Raw genomic sequence first — 11,887 nt, forward strand, 5'->3', positions numbered from 1 at the left:
AGGCTGCAATATAAATAGTTAGCAGTTTTACTTAGTAGTATATATAATTCCTAGCTTAAAATACAACTTTATTTTTAAAAAACTATAAATAAGCTAAAAAAAAGCTATACTAAATATAGCCTAAAATAAGCTAGTTATGCGCAGCGCAAAATATATAATAATAAAAAAAAACTATTTTTAAAAAATATTTTTAAAAATAAAAATAGTTTTAGGCTTAATGTACGCAGCCCTGCTATAGCAAAAAAAAAAAATCCTAATAGTAGTAATAAATTTTATAAAATAATAATTTAGTACTTAATTATTATTTTTTAAAAATAAGGCCCTAATAATACTCTGCTAAAAGAAGAGTTAACAGAAAATAAATTAAAATTGCTAAAAAAGCTAAAAAAGTTTTAAAATTTATTTAATAATAGTAAAGTAGAAAAGCTACTTCTGCACTAAAAATACTTAAACTATTATATTTACTTATAATAAATTAAAAAAAGCAATACTTTATACTTACTATAAAAACCTTTATATAGCATGCTTTAGGATTATTTGCTAAAATTGCAAAAATAAATTATAAATTTAATAAATAAAAAATAAATCTAAACTAATTTTTTTTTAGTAAAAGTATTTATTTTTTTTGTATATAAGCTTTTAAGGGGGTAGCACTTTTGCGTAAACTACTAGGCCCTAAATAAAATTATAAAAGTAAATTAGTACTTTTTGCTTTTTATTAAAGAAATTTTCTAAATATTATTTAATGCTAAGTAATTTATAAAAGTAGATATTTATTTAGCATTTTATTATTTATAAGTAGCTAAAAGAGATAAATATTTAACTATATTCTAGACCTAGTTTAGCTTTTATAAATAGTTAGTATACTTAATAAACTTAATTAAAGCGCTTACTTTTTTTTAATAATATATTAATAGAGCGCTTTAGGAAATATTAGGGGATTATGCTATAGTATACTTAAATAATATTTTAATATATTTAAAAAGTACTTGCAAAAATTATATAAAAAAAGTCTACTAAATTTTTATACTATTTAAAAAAGCTAAATTAAATTTAAATTTAAAAAAGTGCATCTTTGCTACGCATAAAATTTAGTATTTAAAATATATTATAAAAATAAAAAAAGCAGTTTGCTTAAATTTTAAAAAAATTTAAGTAATTTAAAAGTAAAAACTATTTACTATAGTATAAAAAGTACAGAAGTTCCTAGGATTTATAAATTTTTACTAAAATTTTATTTTTTAATTTTTTTAAGTAGCAGGGCTGCTATACTTTCTAATAAAAAAAAGCACTTTATTTTTATAAAAAAAAGCTTAGTAAATAGCTTTTTAAATGCTAAAAAATATTTTTATAATAAAGCTAATACTAGTTTAGTAAAATTTTAAAAAAAATATAGTTATAGAAGCAGACTGCTTTAGATAGGCATTAAGAAAATATTTATTTTAAGTTATAAAAAATATTTTATACTTTATTATATATTATTTAGCAGCTTTTACTTTAGAGTAATAAAACTATATAATTTATAATAAAAAGCTAACTGCAGTAGTATGCTGCTTAAAAGCGTAATTAGCTAAACTTTAGAGTATAAAATGCCTGTTTATAATACTAATAAATTATAAAAATTTAAAATATTTTATTATTTTTTGCATGCTTAGCAAACGCTAGCATAAGTAAGTAAAAATACTATTTTAGTATAACTTTTATCTGCAGTTTTACTTAAGCTAAATAGCAGTTTGCTTAAATATATTAAATTAATAAAAATAAAATATTATAATAAAGTTTTTTTAGATATTTTAAGTTATAACACTTATTAGTATAGCAGTAACCTAGAGTAGTAAAAGTATAAAGGCTAAACTAAAGCTGCAAAAAAGCTGTATTTTTATAAATAATTATATGCAGGCTTTATAAAACAAAGCTATAGTTTAAAATAAAATATATAATATTTAGCTTAAAATAGTATAAAAAAGCAATTAATACTTTTTACTAAAAGTAAATTTTTTATAGTAAATTAGGAACTATATAGTTAGTACGTATAGCACTTTATTATAAAAAAAAAAAAATATAAGTACTAGTATAAAAATTATTTACTACTATAATTATTTAGCAGGCTTATAAGTTTAATTTAGCTAAGTACTTAGAAAAAAATATAATATTCTAAATAATATAGTATAATTATTACTAAAATAGTATATTTAAAAATATTGCCTAGTACGTTTAAAACTGCTACTATTATAAAATTTATATATTTTAAAAAAAATAGTAAGAACTATTATAACTTTTACTAGTAGTAAACTAGTTTTAGTTACAGATTTTTATAGATTTTATAGTAAACCTGCTAACAAAAAAAAAAAAAGTTTTATACTACTTTTTAATTATTATAAATTGCTTTTTTAAATATATTTAATTAAAAGTATTAACTTTTATAGCTGCTAAGCATTATACGGCAGTTTTTTGCAATATATAATAAAAATTTTATAAATTTTTATTTTCTATTATTACTAACTATAAGTTAGACTAGTTAGGGAAGTTCTAAACTATACTATATAAATTTATAAGTATAATGCAGTTCTTTTCTACTACTTATTATTTTTAAATTAATAGTAGTATAAAAAGGGCAAATTAAAAAATATAAGTAGTATTAAAAGCAGTAATTTGCTTTAAGCAGACTAATTAGTTTAATTACTTTTTAGCTTATTAGCTAACTTTAAATAATAAAAACTTTATAGTAATAAAAGTAAGCCTAAATTTTTTTTTTAATAAATATACAGTAGACTTGCTCTAATAGGTGCTAATAAAAGAAAAAAGCTAAACTATACTTAAAAAACGTGCAGTATAATTCTTAAATTACTTAAAATAAAGTATAAAACTAGTATAAGCTGCTATTTTATTTATATAATAATGCTAGTAAAAAGTAATAAATTAAGTGCGTTAGCTAGTAGAATAATTTTAAATAAAAAACTATGTCTAGTTCTTCTTATAAAATATAAAAATAAACTAGCTTAGTAATAAACTAAATTAGCTATAGGCTTAATATATAATTATAGTAGTATTTATTTTTTTAATAGTTACTCTAGACTTGCTAGGGGATTTTTATAAAATAATATATATAAACTTAGTTAAATAAGCTGCAACTAACTTATTACTAAGCTAGAAAAAGGAAGATAGCTAACTAAGTTTAAAGCTTATTTTTAAGAAAAAAAACTCTTCCTTTTATAAATAAAAAATAAAAAAAATCTTTAATATTAGAAATACTAAAAAAATAAATAAAAAAAAAGCCTTAATTAAATAGCAAAGCTAGCTAAACTTAACTTAGCAACTTTTAAAAAATATAAAAAATATAATAGTACTAGACTACTATTATAAAAAGAAGGAAAAGGGAATATATTACTAATAAAAATAAAAAGTATACTAAAAAGGGCAGGGCACTATGTATTTTTCTAGCTAAAAAAGGGCAAAAGCTGCTTTAGGCCTAAATAGGAAAAGAAATATAAAGGTAAATAAAAGGAAAAAGGTCTAAACTAGCCTAAAAATAGCGCTACTAGTAGGGATTAACTAGGAAAAGCTAGGGTAGAAGCTAAACTTAGGGTAAAAGCTAAACTTAAAGCAAAAGCTAAGCCTAGGGCAAACTTATTAACTTATTTTATACTAAAAAAAGAAAAAATTCTTTAGAAGAAGAATACTTATACTAGTACTAAAAAAAAGTAAAAAAAGAACGCTAATTATAAATAATAAGTAACTAGTTACAACGGCTGCAAAAAAGCTTAAAAAGCTTTTAGTAAATTTAAAAAAAAATTAGCTTATTACTACTATTAATAAAACTAATAGAAAAAATATATTAAAGCGCTTTTATATTATTGCGCTAAAAGGACTATTTTAAAACTAATTTATAAAACTTAATTTACTAAAAAAAATGCGCAAAAGCAGACAAACTAGCCTAAATATAATAAAAAAAAATTTTAAGAAAAAAAAAAATACTTATATTAATACTAGTAAGCAACGTGTTTATAAAAGCCTAAAAAATATTAAAACAAGTATTTTAGCTTTTAATATAAGTATAAATTAAATTAATAGCTTAATTTATAGTATTTACTATGCTGTTTATATACGCGTTTAATTTTTAACTAATATAGTTATAAAATAAAGTATAAAAAATAATAGCTAAAGCCTTTTTTATAGTAGTGCAAGGAAAGTTACCTACAGCTTATTTAAAGCTATAAGCAGTTTAAAATAAAAATAAAGCAATAGTATTATAAATAATAGTATTATAAATATTTTTATAGCAATAGCGCAGTATATAAAATTATAAATTAAACTAGTAGTATATACTAGCTATATAATGCGCTAAATTAGTATTATAAGTACTTTAAATAATAATATACAAATTATTATTAAAATTAGATTTATTATAGTAATTCTACTAAGCTTAAAAAGTTTAGTAAAAGTTAGAATATATAGTAAAAAAAGTATTTTTATACTTATATATTTTTTTGCCTTAGTAGTAAGCAGAGTATAACTAATTAGGCCTATTTTAGTATTTAGTATAACTAAATTTTTTTATAATACTAATATATTTAGTATATATCTAGCCCTAAGTAAGTATTACTTTAAGTTTTTTATTATTAAAATTATTTTTAATAATATACTATTTAAATTTGCGTACTAGCTTAGCTAAAATACTTAATTAAAAAAAGATTAGCTTTACTATAGCGCTATATAAGGAAATAGCATATATTTTAGTAATAACTGCTAAAACTGCTATAACTGCTGCTAAGTAGGCTACTACTACTACTTAAAATAGAAAATTAAAAGCTAGAAATAAAATTGCAAATTGCTATAGTAAAAAGATAAATAATATTATAAGGCTAATATAAAAAAGGAAGCTTATAAAATAAAAGTGCAAAAAAAAGTAAAAAAAAAGTATATAAAAGTAGCTTTAAAAAAAAATAACTAAAAAAAAAAAGTTGTAAGTTTTTACTTAAAAGTTTGCTTAAATTTAATATAAGCTACTATTATAAGTGCGCAAAAGCTAATAATTTTTAAAATTATTTAAAATTTTTTTAAAAAGAAACTATACTAAAGTACTATAAAAACTTAATAATATTGCAACTAGCCTAAGGCCTAAAAAGGGGGGAGAATTTTTTAAAAGTAAAAGAGTATATTATAGCTTAGGCTTTAGCCTAAGCTTTAGTATTTACGGACTAAAGACTTTAGTAAACTTTAATAATAAACTTTTATATAAGTAGCTAGAAACTTCTGTACTTTTTTAAAGTATATAATACTATTATTTACGCTTAGAATAGAACAATCCTAAGGCTAGTTTATAATAATTAGGCAGAAAAGTAGTACTTGCCTGCAAAATAATAAAAAGTAAAATTACTTAATTAGCTGCGCTAATACTTTAAATTACTATTATTTACTTTTAATTACCCTGCTATATTATTATTACTTATTTTTAATAATTAAAGCTTGTAATAATAGCTCTAATTAATATTATATTTATTATAAAGCCTATTTTATTAAAATCATAAGTATTTTTATTTATAATACTATATTTTGCTTTTATATTTTATACTAGCTAGAACTAGTTTTGTATAGTATTAGGATTTTTATAAAAAAAATTTTTATAATTATACTTTTAATTAAATTTTACTTTAAGCTTAGGCTAGCGTTTAATAAATATATTAGCCTACTTTAAGCTAATTAGGTTTTAGTAACGCTTAATAAGCAAAAAATTAGCTATATTTTTAATTTTAGCAAGCTTAGGCAGGTATTTTCTTATAGTAAAATTAAATATATAATTAATAATTACTTTTTTTTCTACTATAGTAAGTTTTATTAAATTAGGCATATAGTTGCGTTAAAAAGTAGTTTTAGCAAGTTATTTTTTAAGTATTAATTTAAACACGTTATAGTATTTTATAGTATAATAAATTAATAAATTTGTGTTTTATTTAATAGCTTAAATTATATTTTATATTTAATATTCTTTTTAAGCTAATAACGCGTTATTATATTAATTTATTGTAATATACTATAAGTAATAGTAGGTTTTAGTAAGGGCTTAGTAGAAACTAACTACTTATCCTAACTAACTACTTGTTATAGAAGTACATTATTTTTTTTTGTATTCTTTTTACTATTTATTTTTAAAAACTAGTTCTGCGTTCTATTTAAACTAGCTACTTCTAGTTCTATAAATTTTTATAAAAACTATAGATGTTTTAAAGCTAAAAATGTCTTAAAACTACTAGTAGTACTAAAAATATTTTAGAACTATAATTATAAGCACAATTAGTTTCTAAATTTTGTATTAGCTTTGTTTTTACTATATAGTTTATATAATAAAAATACGTCTATATTTATACTAGTACTTATTTCTATAAATAAAAGTAAAGTTGACGCTAGAGCGGATTATACAACGCAGTAAAAGAATTTAGTATAAAACTATAGTTTAAGTACTATACCTAGCACTTTAATATAGTATTAAAGCAGTAAAATTTACACAACACTAGGCTAGCTAAATAAATTATTAAAACTAATAATTACTATTAGCAGACTTAATATGTTATTATTTAAAAATTATAGCAACGTAATTATTAACTCTTAATAGTAACTAATTTATTTAGGTAATGCTAGGCAAGTTAATTAATATCTATTGCAAGCAAAGTATTTAGTTAAATTTTTAAGCTTTATATAAAAACTATTATTTATTAAACTATAAATAAATACTTAGCTTACTATTAAAAGCTTAATTTAGTAGTAAGCTTGCGCATTAACTAACGTTTTCTTAAATAAAAAAAGTAAGCAACTTAATTAATAATAGCATACAGAATATTAATTAAAGTTTTAATTTAGCAAGTTAGCTTATAAGAAATTAGAAACTATAGTATTTTATATAGTCGTTAATAGCTTGCAATAATTAAAAGTAGGAAGCTATAAGTAGCAGTTCTAAATGTATAATACATATATAAAAAAACGCCTTCCTTTTATATAATTATTTTGCAATAAGCTATACAAAGTTTATATAACGCTTATTAATAATTTCTTTAATCCTGCCTTTTGCTTTATTATTTTATTAAATATTATAATAAATATTTTATATTAAGATAGCTTTTTATATAAAACTAGCATGTTAAACTAGTATAAGTAGGCGTTTAAGTACTTTAGTAAGCTTTAAATTTTTTTTTAAAAACTTAATACTAAACTCTTTACTATACTAAAGCACTTTACTTTTAACTAAATTTGCTTTTAGAACCTAGAATTTCTTAGTAAAGAAGAGCTCTGCTATAAAAAACTAAATATATTAGCTATATTTATTATTAGCTGCTAAATATAAACTTTTTACTATAGCCTAATTGCGGGCTAAAGGGCTTTTATTATTAATTAGTAAAATAAGCTTAAAGCTTTCTACTTAGCTCTTTAAAACAAAAAACCTATTTAACTATACTAAAAATTATTTTTAGGCTGCTATAGTTACTAGCAATTTAATAACTAAAAATAATAACTTTTTATAGCTATAAAAATTATACAAACGCTTAAGTAAAATAAATATACCCTAAAAAGCAGGAGCGAGCAATTAAGCTAGGCAATAAAAGAGAAAAATAATAGTAGCAAAAAAGGGTAAAAAAATTGCATTATAAAAAAACTTGTTTGCGTTGCCGTTGCTTGCGTTACTATTTTTAGTATTAATTTAATAATTACTATTATTGCCTAAAAGCCTAGTATTAGTTAGCTGCTTAGTAGCAGTCTAATATTATACTAGACATTTAAATTATATACTTAAAGCTGTTAAAAAAGCCGCGCTTTAGCAGTTAAAGTTACATTATTAGGAATTAGAAGTTTATTACTTAGTAATTCTAAAAATAAAAGTACGCAATATATAGTAAAAATACTAATAATATAAGCTATTAATAATATATTAGGTCCTGTCTTTGCAGGACTAGTACTTATAGAAAGTAGTTATATAGTAATTTACTATATAGTATAATTGCAAGTAGAATATATTAGGCTAGATAGACTATAAAAGTAGTAAAGTATAGTTTTTAGTAAAAATAGCTTCCTTTTTAAGCGTAGTTGCAAAAAAGTGTGCACTATATAATAAATAGAAATTGCAATATTACTTTTAATAGATTAGGTATAGCGTAAAGGGGTTTAGTGTGTATTAAAGGCTGCACTAGTACAAGTTTTTATTGCACTGCAATTTTTAGTGCAAATAAGTAGTACTTAAAAGCTAATACTATACCTAATCTATAAAGTATAGTATTATAACTCTTACTTATTATATAGCGCTTACTTTTTTTATAAATAAAAGTAAAGTTAATACAAAAGTAAATTATACAACGTAGTAAAAAAAGTTAGTATAAAACTATAGTTTAAGTGCTATACCTAGCACTATAACATAGTATTAAGGCAGTAAAATTTATATAATACTAAGCTAGCTAAATAGATTATTAAGAAATTTTTAACAATTACTATAAGTAGACTTAATATATTATTATTTAAAAATTATAGTAATATAATTATTAATTTTTAATAGTAACTAACTTGTTTAAGTAATGCTAAGCAGGTTAAATTAAACTAAAATAAGGCATTTAATTAGGTTTTTAAGCTTTATAAACTATTGTTATTAAATTATAAATAAATACTTAGCTTAAAATTAAAAGCTTAATTTAGTTATAAATTTATGCTTTAACTAATATTTTCTTAAATAAAAGTAAGTAACTTAATTAGTAATAGTATATAAAATATTAATTAAAGTTATAATTTAGTAAGTTAGCTTGCAAAGAAATTTTAAAATTATAAATTATAGTTTTTAATAAAACGCAATAGTTTATAGTAAGAAGCTATAAATAATAGTTCTAAATATATAATACAAATATAAAAAAACGCCTTTTTTTTATATAATTATTTTATAGTAAGCTATATTAACTACTAATTTATAAACTGCAATAGCTACTAAAAAAGTTTATATAACGCCTATTAATAATCTTTTTAATTCTGCCTTTTATTTTATTATTTTATTAATATTTATAAAAAGTACTTAGTAGTATAGCTTTTTATATAAAACTAGTATTTTAAACTAATACTAGTAAGCGTCTAAATACTCTAGTAAGCTTAAATAAATTTTTTAAAACTTAAATACTAAGCTTTTTAGTATACTAAAGTACTTTATTTTTAATTAATTTTTTTTTTAAAACTTAGACTTTTTTAGCAAAAAGCTCTGCTAGAAAAAATTAAATATATTAGCTATATTTATTATTAGCTATTAAATGTAGACTTTTTACTACAGCTTAACTATAAGCTAAAAGGTTTTTATTACTAAATAGTAAAATAAGCTTAAAGCCTTCTATTTAGCGCTTTAAAATAAAAAGCCTATTTAACTATATTAAATATTATTTTTGTGCTGCTACAATTACTAGTAATTTAATAATTAAAAGTAATAGCTTTTTATAACTATAAAAATTGTATAAACGCTTAAATAGGACAGAAACTCTAAAAAAAAAGTAAGTAATTAAGCTAAGTATATAATAAAAAAAAATAGTACTAGTAAAAAAAAAAGTAAAAAAATAGCTAAGCATTAGAGCTAGCATTATAAAAATTATTATTATTATTATTATTATTATTATTATTATTATTTGCGTTGCTATTCGCGTTGCTATTCGCGTTGCTATTACTATTTTACTATTACTATTATTACTTAAAAGCTTAGTATTAGTTAGCTATTAAGTAGTTTAATATTATATTAAATATTTACCTGCAAAGACAGGACCTAATATATTATTAATAGCTTATATTATTAGTATTTTTACTATGTATTACGTAATTTTATTTTTAGAATTGCTAAATAATAAACTTCTAACTCCTAATAATGTAACTTTAACTGCTAAAGCGCGGCTTTTTTAACAGCTTTAAGTATATATTTAAATATCTAGCGTAATATTAGACTGCTGCTAAGCAGCTAATTAATACTAGGCTTTTAGGCAACAATAATAGCAACGCAAATAATAATAACAACTTTTTTTGCAATGCTAGCTTTAATGCTTAACTGCTTTTTTGCTTTTTACTCTTTATTCTTTATTTTTTTCTTTTTCTAGCACTATTTTTCCCTTTTATTAATAAGCGCATGCCTAGTTTAATTACTTGCTTTTTTTTCTAAAGTTTCTATTAAGCTACTTAAATATTTATATAATTTTTATAGCTGCAAAAAGCTATTACTTTTAGTTATTAAATTACAGATAATCGCAGTAGCCTAAAAATAATTTTTAGTATAGTTAAATAGGCTTTTTATTCTAAAGAGCTAAGTAAAAGGCTCTAAGCTTATTTTACTAGTTAGTAATAAAAGCCTTCTAGCCCGCAGTTAAGCCGCAGTAGAAAGTTTATATTTAATAGCTAATAATAAATATAGCTAATATATTTAATCTTTTTTATTCTAGCAGAGTTTTTTGCTAAAAAAGTTTAAGTTTTAAAAAAAAATCTAATTAAAAGTAAAGTACTTTAGTATGCTAAAAAGCCTAGTATTTAAGCTTTTAAAAATTTATTTAAGCTTACTAGAGCATTTAAATGCTTACTAGTATTAGTTTAAAGTACTAGTTTTGTATAAAAAACTATACTACTAAATACCCTTTATAAATATTAATAAAATAATAAGGCAAAAAGTAGGAAATTGTTAATAAGTATTATATAAACGGCGTTAGTAGGTATTATATAGTTATTAGTAGTTAATATAGCTTGCTGCAAAGGCACAGGCAGATAATTGTATAAAAAAAATATTTTTTTATATACGCATTATATATTTAGAACTGCTGCCTGCAGCTTCCTACTTTTAACTATTCCTATTAATAACTATATAAAATACTACAGCCTATAATTCTTGCAAGCTAACTTGCTAAACTAAAGCTTTAATTAATATTCTGCATGCTATTACTAATTAAATTATTTACTTTTATTTAGGAAAATGTTAAATAAAGCGCAAGCTTATAACTAAACTAAGCTTTTAATATTAAGCTAAATATTTTCTATAGTTTAATAATAGTCTGCAAAGCTTAAAAACTTAACTAACTATTTTATTTTAGTTTAATTTAACCTGCCTAGCATTGCCCGAACAAGTTAGTTACTATTAAAAATTAATAAGTAAGCAGCTTTTGCCCTGCCTGCAAATAAATTATTATAACTGTAACCTAGTTATATTGCTATAATTTTTAAATAATAATGCATTAAGTCTGCTAATAGTAATTATTAGTTTTAATAATTTATTTAGCTAGCCTAGTATTGTATAAACTTTACTGCCTTAATACTATATTAAAGTATTAAGTATAGCACCTAAACTATAGTTTTATACTAATTTCTCTTACTGCGTTGTATAATCCGCTCTTGCGTCAACTTTACTTTTATTTATAGAAATATTAAATATTTAAATATATACTTAAAAACTATTAAAAAAGCTAACTTTTAGTAATTAAAGTTATATTATTAAAAGTTAGAAGTTTATTACTTAGCAATTCTAAAAATAAAAGTATATAATATATAGTAAAAATACTAATAATGTAAGCTATTAATAATATATTAGGTCCTATTTTTGCAGGAGCGCTTACTTTTTATAACTATACTTAAGGGGAAGCTAATTTTACTAAGTACTATAAGTAAAGTATTTTATTTTGCAAACTTACTACAGAACTGCGTAGGAGTCTAAGTTAATTACAAACAAAGTCTAGAGCATAATAGTAGGATTAATTAGCTAATACTTGCTCTTGCTCTTATTCTGCAGGACTAGTAGCTAGGGTAGGACAACTTATTGTCTCTAATTTAATCGCCCCTAAAACTACTGCATACTGTGTATTTTAAAAGCTGTTGTACATAAAAAGCTGCTGCGTTATGCTAACGCCTTAAG

Source organism: Cucurbitaria berberidis (genome assembly GCF_010015615.1).
Source record: "Cucurbitaria berberidis CBS 394.84 unplaced genomic scaffold K460scaffold_1, whole genome shotgun sequence".
Lineage (NCBI taxonomy): Eukaryota > Fungi > Ascomycota > Dothideomycetes > Pleosporales > Cucurbitariaceae > Cucurbitaria > Cucurbitaria berberidis.